Genomic DNA, 12,210 nt, shown 5'->3' with positions numbered 1-12,210 from the left:
AGTCCAAAAATCTGGAGGACACCATGTCAGGGAAGGCTGCTGTAGATATTTTAAACACCTGGAATCAGTAGTGGGCTGGATGAGGGTCAATACATTAAAGCTCAAACTAGCTATTTATTATTTATTTTATTATATACAGCATTTATAGGGTTAGGTAGCATGATTTTTAGATCTTCTTCAGTGCCTCAGCTTAGAAGGCCTCCATCTGAGTTGCACAGCAGCAAGAGAGGGTTCCTCTGCCATGGCTCTTTGAACGGGAATGCCATCCCCCCATGTACATTTGCTTAGTTCCTTCTTTGCTGGTCTTTAGCGCAGCTGAAATATATATATATATATATATATATACACATACACATATATATATATACACATATACATACACACACACACACGGGTGACCATATGAAAAGGAGGACAGGGCCCCTGTATCTTTAACAGTTGTATTGAAAAGGGAATTTCAGCAGGTGTCATTTATATATATGGAGAACCTGGTGGAATTTCCTCTTCATCACAACAGTTAAAGCTGCAGGTGCCCTGCCCTCTTTCTAATCTGGTCATTCTGGTATAGCTCTTGCACCTTTAACTGTTGTGGTGAGGGAATTTCACCAGGTTCTCCATAAATACAAATGACACTTGCTGAAATTCCCTTGTCTATACAACTGTTAAAGATACAGGAGCCCTGTCCTCCTTTTCATATGGTTACCCTAAATATAATCCAGCTCATAATGGAGTCTAGGAGCTTTTGACTGGGTCTGACACATTTTAACCTTCAAGGCAGGCTGCTGGAGTTGCTTTGTACTTACAGTGTTTTGCTGCTCCTTCTCCTGTTTTTATTGTTTTCACTGCTCTTCTATTTGAATTGTGGGTTTAATTTTATTTGTTTCATTTCTCGTATGGATATAAAAAAATTATGGTAAGCCATCTTGGGAACAAGCATTGAGAGGGATATAAATATTTTAAATAAATAATAAAGTTGTAGGAGGGAATGAGCACTTATTGGCTTCCGTCACATGATAATAATCCCTCCCGACTGCATCATTTTGAAGTCTCTAAATTCTAAACAACTACTACTCCAAAAACTTTTCATGAATTCTGCCCATTAGAAACTCAGCATTTCAGCTGCTTCTTCAATTTTTTTTTTTAAATCGCAGTGAACAATCCAGCCTAATTGCTGCTGCGTTATTCTATTTTTTAAATGAGGTTTCATCAAATCCCAAGGTGTTTTTTTTAAAATGGGTACCATCCAGCCAAAGGCAAGCACTAAAGTCCTGTAGTACCCTTTTTCCTGGCCTATGTGCACACTCTAACCCTGTTCACATGATACGGCTTTTATAGTGAACATATCTGCTGGGTTCACACAACACGCTAACCTACACTCAGTGATTGAGTGTGGGCTGTTGTTGAACCATGCGTTATTGTGTTGTCTGAACGCAGTGCATTTTCTGCAAAATGGGCTACCCATGCAATGTGGCTTGTTGACCACAACAAACAACCACAGGTTCTCTGGGTAGGCTATTTGCGAAAAATAAGCCACACTGCTTGGTAAAACAAGCCACCTTGTAGAAAAAGCACTGCATTCAGACAACACGATTACTCACATAAACTATATTCAACCATTGAGTGAACCCAACCATAGCGGGGCAGCCAGTCCCACTCCTGAGCTATGTGAACAGAGAACCCTACAATGTAAATCTGGCCTGCAACCAGAGCTCCCCAGTATGCCCCTTCCCTTCCTCTGGCTCCAGCCCATGTTCCCTGAATGCGGTTGTGGAAACAAAAACCTCAGCCAAACCATGAGACAGAGCCTCTGCGCTAGTCCGGGCTCCTTTTTGCCAACTCATAAGAGTGGACTTTGCAATGTAATATATGGCTCAATTCCAGGGAAGTTGGCATTATTCCCAAAGCACTTCAGCATCTCTCACCCTAATGAAATTGTGGAGGGTAGTAGCAATGATCCAGCACCTAAGTCTCCAAAGACATTTTGCTGTCTGAGTCAAAGGACAAGATGATTTCCCCACCCTCCTCCACCACAATTCCATGTACAGAAACTAACCAGACTGGCACCTAAATCTTACTTTAACAGTGGTGATGGGTGTACCACTTCAGGCTGTGGGTTCAGATGATGTTCTGTGATGCAGCCTGGATTGCAGGATTCTGCTATGGTCTGAGCTTTAGCAGGGATCAGGTTAAGTCAGGTTCCTCAGGGAAGCGAGATGGGAAGAAATCAGTACCAAAGAAAACTCTGAACAGTGCTAGGACGTATAAGCCACATAGGGTTGTGTGTATGTTGCTCCAACAAGAACCAGAGGCTTAAATAAGAATGTAGTTGGATTTAGGCTGATTGGTTTCACCTCCATACTAACTGAAACTTGGCCTCTTAAAGGGGCTTGGCTTGTTTTAGCAATCTCAGGCTGCAACGATGTGGGATAGGCAGTGGCATGCGGGTGTCCTTATGGTTCAAGTCCTCTGAGGATGGAAATGCATCCTTCTCTGGGCACAGGGGAGCTAAAGATGAGGGTTCAGAGTCCTGATCCATGTAAATGGGACAGTGTCCTCCACTGCATCCAAAGAAAGCAAGTTAGCTTAGTGGGCAGTAAGCAGACATCAAGGCCAGCAATAAGCAAGTTTTGCCATGGGGTGCTATAGAATATTAAGAACTGAGGGGCCTCATGAGGAACACCCAGAGGGCTGTTGTCACCCCCACTCTGCCAAATGGTAAAGTCAGCCCTGTGAAACACTACCCTCATTTCCTTCCTTAATGTGGCTCTTCAAGAGAGACTAGTTGCTAATCAAGTGTGAGAGGGTACCTGTGAATGTGGTTTGCACCACATGCTTTTTGCTATTGGCTAGGAACTAACCTGCCTACTGATTTCACAGGGGTATCTATGCTGCAACAGCTTGTGGCTGGTTGCTGTGGGTTATTTGGTAGGCTGAAGCCAGCGAATGACTTAGAAATGACTTAAGGCCAGGATCTATTCTCGATCATCCCAGAGTGCAGGACAAGGAATAACGGGCTCAAGTTACAGGAAGTCAGATTCCGGCTGTACATCAGGAAAAACTTCCTGTTAGAGCAGTACGACAATGGAACCAGTTACCTAGGGAGGTTGTGGGCTCTCCCACACTAGAGGCCTTCAAGAGGCAGCTGGACAACCATCTGTCAGGGATGCTTTAGGGTGGATTCCTGCATTGAGCAGGGGGTTGGACTCAATGGCCTTATAGGCCCCTTCCAACTCTACTATTCTATGATTCTATGAAATTCACCCATCTCCCTCGGCCAATCTTCCATCAACCACTGCAAACCTGTAGGGTCTCTGCAGCATTTGGACAATGGGTTGGGTTGATAGTTTTTACTTTATGTACACTAACGTGCACATCACTGACAAACTGCAACCCACTTCATTTAGGGCTATCATTTTGTAGCTCTAACCCAAGGAGCCAACAGCGCTCAGCAGCTCTCACAAACATAAATGCAAGATGCAGGAAAGAGACACTTCCCCGCTTGTGACTATTCAATCCTTTAATGGAAATGACTAGATTGCTTTGGCAGTACCTGGAAGTGATGTAGCACCAGCTACTGCAAATTTCCACAGCTGCTGCCAACCTAAGAGTAGTGTGAAGATAGGGAGATAGACTGGAAAGAGACCAGCTGCACCAAAGCCTGTACAAAGCAGAGACTGGCGATGGAGAATGGGGAACAGGAATCTGTTGGGATGCATTTGCGGAATACGAGTTCAATTACTGTTTTTAAAGCTCAATTGAAAACTTTTCTTTTTTCTACAGCTTTTAGAACTTGACTCTGTTCTTACTTTTACACTGTTTGTTTTATTGTCCCCTGTGCCTGTTTGGTGCCTTCTCTTCCCTCTCTTACTGTTTTATTATGATTTTATTAGAATGTAAGCCTATGTGGCAGGGTGTTGCTGTTTTATTCTTTTACTGTGTACAGCACCATGTACATTGATGGTGCTTTATAAATAAATAAAAATAACAATAATGCTAACGCTGTGACCCTTCATCTTCCGCTCAGCCTGTATATATGTGTAAATAGACCTTATACCACAGAAACACTATGAGTCTCCAGTCACCTCCTTCTAAGGTAACCAAACCCTGAGTAAGCGTTAAGAGCCCTTGAAATTTCTCACCACTTGGGAGTGGGGTGCATACATGTAACACAATATGCTTGGGTGATCAAGCCCGCCTTGATTGAAAGAGTGCATTCAGTCTCCTCGGGAGGCGTCTCCTGGACAAGCCCTTCCAGGTGGAAGAATTTCTAGCTATCAGAGATGCTGATCTGGTTCAGCCTTCCCCAACCTGGCGCCCTCCTGATGTGTTCGACAGCCACTGGCTGGCGATTCTGGGAGTTGTAGCCCAACAAATATGGAGGGCACTGGGTTAGAGAAGGGTGAACTAGTTGCTCACACATTTTCCAGGAAAATCTCACGGGGACTGTGCCAGTGTGCCAACCCTGTGCTGATCTCCACAATCCAAACAGCAGGTGGAGTGATAAGTGAAGCTAGCACTGATAATGCCATCTTATTCCAAACATGGCCGGGCCCAGGGACTGTGGCATGAAGCCTTTTGAGGCCTTTTTTTCTGGGAACCTTTTCCTGCACAGTTGCTAAACCATGCAGGAAGCATGTTTACTACGGCCATTGATTCTCTCACAGATATGGGGTATCTAACGCGGCAGAGAGAAAAGCTAAAGGTTCAGTGCCTACTCGTGCAGTTGCCTTTCAATATAAAAACAAAGCAGCCAGCTGCCAGAAGGTCATTAAAGCAACTTTCTCCTCAGCCAGGGAAGCTGCATCCTATTCTCCAGCAGCCTCGCCTTTTCCCCTGAAGAGACTCTGTAGTGCTTCCAGGTGCCATTGGTTTATTGTGCCCAGATCCGGAGCGAGCTGCCTTCTGAGTGGGCATCTGGCGACTTTCCTCTTTGCGAGACTGACAAGAGGCAACCCAGCTGGGTCCCTGTCCCCATTTGGTTGGTTGGTTCCATCTCACGTAGTCTCCGGAGGAGGAGGGGGGAGCAAAAGGGGGAGGGGGAAATAAAACAGGCAGACCCACAGAGAGCTGCAGACGTGCAACTCTAGATAGAACTCTCTGTTCCAGCCTTTGCCAGGCCCCTCAACAAGAGTAAGCACAGAGGATACAGGCAGTCGTTATCACTCCATTAAATGCTCGACAGCATAAGATTGCCCTGCTCCTGTGACAGCTGTGTAAATCCATAAATCCCGGACTGCTTTTCCTGCCAAGCGGCACAGCAAGGTTTACATACTTCCTCTAAGTGGTAAGCAAACTCCCTTTCCCTGGGACAGGCAGTGCGTTACGATTTTGGATATTGACAAGCAGGAGTTAGCCCACTGAGCTATGAATGCACAGCTTCTCTCAGTCACAGTGGCCTGACAGTTACACATCTATAGCCAATGTGGATTCTTCACATGCCCTTCAGCCTCTTTGAGATCCCTGGCAATTACACAACCTTTCTGCAGGCAGCAGGTGATCCATTGCTAGGGGGCAGCAAGGCTGCACGCTGCAATCCAACTTTCTGTTCCCATCAAGCATGCTTGAGCAACAGACTCAAGGAGAGCTGTACCCATTATTTTCACAGTACAATAATCTGGGAAATTCCAGAAATTCCCACAAGATGAGCACCATGACAGATTTGGGGGTGTCCAATGGATTTTGCCCTTCCTGCAGACTCATTTCTACAATGCAAACATCGTACTTATTAATTGCTCAAACAATGCTTTTTACCTGCTGATTCATGTCATCATTCTCAAGCAGTTATAGGGACTTACCCCCCCCCCCCGGTGGAGGGCTGCAAAATATTGGGGCCCCAGAAGCCTCCTGGGAGTGCAACTCTGCTTGCAAACAAGGAACATGAGGATTTTCAAGCAAAATTGCAGGCGCATGTGTGTGTGTTCCGCCACAATAACCATTTCAGCAGCAATTTGGGCAGTGAGGGGTGCACCCCCTGGTGGATTTGGGGAGGGCAACACAGCCCCCTGACCCCCAAATCTGCCCACCCCTCATGTAGATTAACCTTCGGTTCCTGGCATCTATTTGTTCACATAGTCAAGAGAGGCCTAGGACAACTGTTGGCTCTTAACATGGATACAAAAAGCTGGTTATTATGGTTTGACGTTATCAGCCTGCCAAGACAGGCATTCCCTCTGCTTTCTACAGCTAGATCAAAATAGGATTAAAAGATCAGGATAGGCATTTTTTTTGTGAAACCGTGTGTGCATACACATAACCAAAACACAAAATTTAAATACCTTACGGTCCAAGCAATATCGAAAGAGGCTTATTTCACAGCAGTGAACAACAGCACAACTACCAATCAACCATGTCCAAACCTGGCTTCCTTTCCCCCTTGCTCAGGAGAACAGTTATTAGAACAGTATATAACTCATTGTTCACAGACCTTCAGAAGAAAGCAAATATGGATCCATCACCACGTTTTTAGTCTACACACAGACCGTCAATCTAATTCAGCACACTCCAAGTGAAAGAACAAGGGAAGAGATATTTATCTGTAGCAAAGCAGTAAATCTACACAGTAACGCAAGAATACTTGAGTTGAAGACCCAGCTCTGTTACAGGTGAAGAGTTGGGTGGAGGAATTATACACAGGGTGCTCCAAAGTATTTATTTGTGTATTTCATGCATTTCTTAGTTATCTTGCAATATAAAATATACCCCATACTTTGGAAAATCTACCCTCATGCAGTTCAGGAGGAAGAAAATGTGGCATCTTTTAAACACCTCCTGAAAACACCCTTGTTTACCCAGGCTTTCCTGGGCTGTAATTAATCATGCTGGTCCATCTTACTGCTCCTTATACTAGGAATTGTTTTTAGTACTGTGCTTTTAATATTGTATTTTAAGTGTGATTTTAAGAGTTACATGTGAACCTCTTGGGGATTTTATTATATTTAGCAGTATATAAATATCACAAATGAAATAAATAAATGTATCAAGTTCATAAAAACAAATTAATTTTAAACAAATTTAAGAACAAACTAGTAACAAAAGTGACATATATAATTAAAAACAAACCCACTTCCAGATATTAGTATATATGGCTTAATTGATGGCACGCCAGACTGCTCAGTCATAGGAACACAAGAAGCTACCTTATGCTGAGTCAGCCCAGGCTTGTCTACTCTCAACTGGCAGTAGCCTTCCAGGTCTTTCCCTACACCTGCTAATTGATTCTTTTACCTTGTGATAACAGGCTTTGCATCTGTGACCATCTGTATGCAAAGCAGGTGTTCTGCCACTGAGCTATGGTCCCTCCCTCTCAATCAACAGGCTGCCATGCAAAGGAGGGTAGTTCCCATAATCCTGCATGGGAACCAGGAAGTTCTCCTCCAGGAAACACTCTTCAGATCCTTGCTGGGCACTGATCACATCAGTCTACCTCATGCCCAAGGGACTGACTGTGTGCAGACAACACAGTGAACACCCAATTTATAGCGTGATTTATGTGTGTCAGAATTAGTGGTAAAACTGGAGTAACTAAGCCCTAGTGGTGTACTAGTCCTGCTTGGGTAAGGAAACAGGTAGACACACAGGGAAGTATCCAATGGTGTCACAGCTCTAGAAGGGGTTGATGTTGTGCTAGTGTAAACCAACACTAGCTCAATGTCAACAGCACAAGCACCATCATGCCATTGGATCCTTTCCGTAGACACACAGCACCTCACCATGCACTGATTATCCTGCAATGTGAAGGGATCAAAACCTGAGCTTGGGCTTGTCGGTTCAAAGTGGGAATAGAAATGCAACTGGCAGGCGGTTGGGTGAGTTCAATAGCCCACACAAGCATGTTCTTTTCTATTGCAGCTGGAGGAGGGTGGGGGCAGAAGTACGTAAAACATAGGCAAGGAGTCTTGAACCAGGCTCCCAAAAGTAGACACTGGTCTGCAAACCGCCCTTTGCACCTGCAGGTTGCATAGCTGAAGTTTCTTGACCCACAGTAACTGATAGACATCATAACAGCTTGGGGTATCCGTGTACCCGTTACTCACTTGGTGATTACTCAGCAGAAGTTTGTGAAATGCTATGAATATGGCAGGGATGGGGGTGGGGAGAGAACCTAGCAAAACTATTAAAAATAAAGGCATTTTTAAAAATAAGATGCAAGCTAACCTGCTGCCATTATCCTGAGAAATGTATTAGCAAAGAAGGCAAAGAGGCAAGCAATTACAACACACTCTTTCTATGAGATCTTCCAGCATTCCCCACACCCCCATCTGTCTTCCATCAGGCCAGAAAAACAGTGTATATTGCCCATCAATGAGGCTGGGTTGCCATGGTATCTTGCAATGGAAGAAGTGATAGGAGAACTGCAGATGCCTGGGAACCCATGTCTTGCAGGGTAGGAAGGGTCATATTGGCGCACCGTTGCCATGGTATCATTGCACCAATATAACCCTTCCTACCCTGTAAGACATGGATTCCCAGGCATCTGAGGCTCTCCTGTCACTTCTCCCATAACTAATGGCCACTTCCCTGGCTGATTAGAATCATAGAATAGTAGAGTTGGAAGGGGCTTAAAAGGACATCGAGTCCAACCCCCTGCTCAGTGCAGGAATCCACCCTACAGCATACTTGACAGATGGTTGTCCAGCTGCCGCTTCAATGTCTCTAGTGTGGGAGAGCCCACAACCTCCCTAGGTAACTGGTTAAAGCTAGTTTAGGAGCAGGGGTGGGTTGGATTACAGCTGTGTGATTAAAAATGCTTTATTTTAAGGTGGGGATTTCCCTGCCCTTTGCAGGATGAGATGAAGGCAGCATTAAAGAAACCAACTTTAGACCCACGTGATCCCGTAAATTTACCCTTTGGGGATAAGGTAGATAAACCTACAGTATTGGATCAAGCCCAGGCATTCTTGAATGATACAGAAAATCTCAGTTCTTATCAATCTAGTTTCCAGCATGGTTTCGAGATGGAAACTGCCATGGTCACCCAGTCAGATGTTCTGATCTGCGAGAAGGACAGGGGGAGTGCAACCCAGTTAATTCCATGCACAGACACTTTCATGTGCTAAATCTTGGCCACACAAGCCTGTGTCTCCTCCAACAGTTTCTAACGAATGGCCTTATATTATACATCAGCCTTCCCCATCCTGGTGCCCAGATGTGATGAACTACAACTCCCATCTTACCAGCCTGTATCTGGAGTGCACCAGTTTGGGGATGGCTGTCAATACTCTCTGCCTTATGATTCTTCACATTTCATATTTATATCACACTTTTCCTTAAGTGCTACAGGTATTTCAACTATAGTATCTCAGCAATCTTTATATTTTAGGGGCTGGGGCTGGGAAAACTTCCAGCTAGTTGGATGAATCTGGGTTTCTCCAAACCTAATACTAAAGCATAGGAGGTTGTGGGGCTGAAAGCTGCTTTTGGCTGGCGCCTGTGATCTATCACAGCCCAGGGTCTGATATGACAAGAGGGAGCTGGTCTTTTTTATGACTAACATGAAACACTCCCAATATAAGCAGAGTGTGTTCCAAGAAACGAGGATTTGGCAAGAGGAATATGCAGGAATTGATAACAAATCACAGAATGAGACAAAAGGAGTAATGCAGCACGCCCAGCAAACAGGGAACCAGAGCAGAATTGCCTTTCTCTGCTCTGACCTGGATATACTGTGCGTCAGCTGCAACTTCAATCTAGAATCCAACCCATTGCTTCCCCAAACACTCAGAACTATATAGACATAGTAGTTTTTCCCAACTGGGTAGCCACTAGATCTTCTGGACAACAACTCCAAAAGCCACCAAATTATGGTCCATGAAAGCTGTGGCTGACAGGAGTTGTAGTCCAACACATCTGGAGCGACCAAAATTGGAGAAGGCAGAGATATAGGATAAGTGAGGTTCTATCAATGAATTGAGCCCAATAAATGTGCAAAAGCAAGGAAGAAGTAAGGTTGCATGATAAGGTCACAACAAGCCTTCTCTTCAACTGTAATCAATACAGCTGCTTGAGATAGGTATTCAGGACACTCCCTCATCGCCTTGCAGCTTTGAAGGTCCATGAGCCAGGAGTGATCACTGTGGCCCCAGAATAAAAGAGCAGTATTAAGCAGGGGCACACAGTTCTTGAACTCCTAAAGTGGTGCATGTGTGAGTAACTGACAATACCAGAGATATTAGAAAACAGACAGACAAACTCTATGATGATTTTAGAAAAAGCTAAAACTACCATCACAAAAGGTTTCCACTGCTGACTGGGAAATCTCAGTTCACATTTGGAGTCACTGTTCCATAGGTCTGTGCATTTTAACAGTCAGCATATAATAAAGATGTTACATCTAGTAGTGGGCAACTTGTAGCCCTCTAGGTGTTTTGGCCTACAACTCCCATGATCCCTCACCACTGGCTATGCTGGCTAGGGCCAATGGGAGCTGTAGGCCAAACTATCTAGAAGACCACAAGTTACCCACCCAACCTATATAGTATCCTAGCCAAATAAGTACATGTGGTATCTGTAAGCCGCCCTGAGATCCTAGTGATACAGGGCGGGATACAAATGTTTTAAATAAATAAATAAATAAATAGTTACATTTCATGATAAGTTTATATGTAGGCCTATTTCTTACTGAAATTGTACAGCTGCAAATCGTACACATAGCTGACAAAAATAAGTATAGATAGCTGATACCCAACCTACTACCATTTGAAAAATGTGATTTTAGAGAAACTATTTTTTATCAACAGTAACCACAGGGACACCTTCACAGTTCCAATAAATGAGAAACGGGGCTCTGCGACAATTTTAATCATCCCTTTTTCCACTTTCTTTTTGGAATTGCTTATATTTTAAGAACGCAAGAGCTGTGCGGGATCCGCCCAAGAGTCCATCATCCTGTTCCCAATTGAGGCGGACAGCTAGATGCCGCCCGGAAGCAGGGCATGCTAAGGAAGTAGCTCCACTCTTTGAATTGTATTTTAGGCTACTGTTTTGCAGAGTTCCGCGACGACCCCTTCTTCTTCTTCCTCTTCCTCCTCCTGTGCCCACTGGCCTAACTATAGGCCGTGCTAGCAGAGGCGAGATCTCCTCGTGTGATCTAATAAACCCAATCCGACTCCCGCCCGATGGTTGCGGCCTCCCCACTCCCGCACGGCCCTTCCTTTCCCGTTGGATCTTCCACAGCAAAGGGAGACAACAATATGCACAGGGCAAAAGGGAACAAACATCTCCGTGGCTAATTGAGGGGGGAATCCCAAGGCATTCCCTTCTTCGCGATCTAGAACGGCATTTACATCACGGCTTTCTCCCCTCCTCCAAATCCCGGGAATCTGGGGGAGGCTCCCCATCTTCACGTGCGCGAAGAGAGGCCGAAGTATCCTGTCCCTGTGGGCAGAGGACGGGCTGGAAAGGTTCGCTCCCTACCTGCGCGAGTCGGAGGGTAGCGGAGATCTTGCCTTTTCGCTCCATCAGCGCCGTGCAAGCCAGCCTCCGTCGTCCGAGGAGGGGCCGTCTGCAAATTGCGAACTCAGCGCGCCGAAGACTCTCGAAACGGGTGCAGATCCGCCGGCTGCACTTGTCCGAGATCTGCCCCGTCAGGAAAAGGCTGCAAAAAGCACACAGCAAGAACCATAACAAACCACTTCTTGCGAGCCAAGGGAGCGTCTGCAAATTCCCGAAGCCGTGCAAAGGGCGCCTCCGTCGGGAAACAGGAAGACAGCGGAGGCTGGTGCCTCCGATTTCGGTGGGGCTATGAATCCTCTCTGGGTTTCAGTCCAAAACAGCCAAAACTCTAAAGAAGCTATCCAAGCTGCTGAACCTTATCTCCAAATTCGGTTCGGCACATTCGATAGCTTTTTTAGAGTTCTAACTAGTTCTGACTGAAACCCAGAATGAACCCACAGCCCCACCGAAATCGGAGCCACCAGCCTTCGCCAACTTGGGAGTCCTCCGATTGGCTTTGGACTACGGCTCCAGCCTGCATGGCCAGCAATCGGGGATGACGGGAGTTGTAGTCCAAACCCGTCTGTAGGGCACCAGTGTGGGGAAGGCTGGAGGAGAGGAACCCGCTTTCTGCCCCACCTCCCTCCCGGGCTCGCTTGGTGTGCCAGGCCCGCGAAGAAGGCAGCCCGCGTCGTGGGGATGCGCGCCGGCCTGTCTGCCCCTTTCCTGGGGAGTCTCAGCCACCTGAGTAGGGCGCGAAGGGAGAGGCAGAAGTTCCAA

General features: G+C 45.8%; 1 protein-coding gene across 2 annotated transcripts in view; it reads right to left on the bottom strand.

Moving 5' to 3' along the window:
• Positions 1–11,540, bottom strand: part of TMEM63C (transmembrane protein 63C) — an 87,461-nt gene extending 75,921 nt beyond the window's left edge. For both annotated transcript variants that reach the window (XM_063117894.1, XM_063117895.1), the window contains exon 1: positions 11,413–11,540. The gene's annotated coding sequence lies outside the window, so the exon portion shown is untranslated. The remainder of the gene's footprint in view (positions 1–11,412) is intronic.
• Between the last annotated feature and the right edge of the window lie 670 nt (positions 11,541–12,210).

This window comes from Elgaria multicarinata, chromosome 2 (assembly GCF_023053635.1).
Source record: "Elgaria multicarinata webbii isolate HBS135686 ecotype San Diego chromosome 2, rElgMul1.1.pri, whole genome shotgun sequence".
NCBI lineage: Eukaryota > Metazoa > Chordata > Lepidosauria > Squamata > Anguidae > Elgaria > Elgaria multicarinata.
This window is presented reverse-complemented; position numbering and strand designations above follow the sequence as displayed.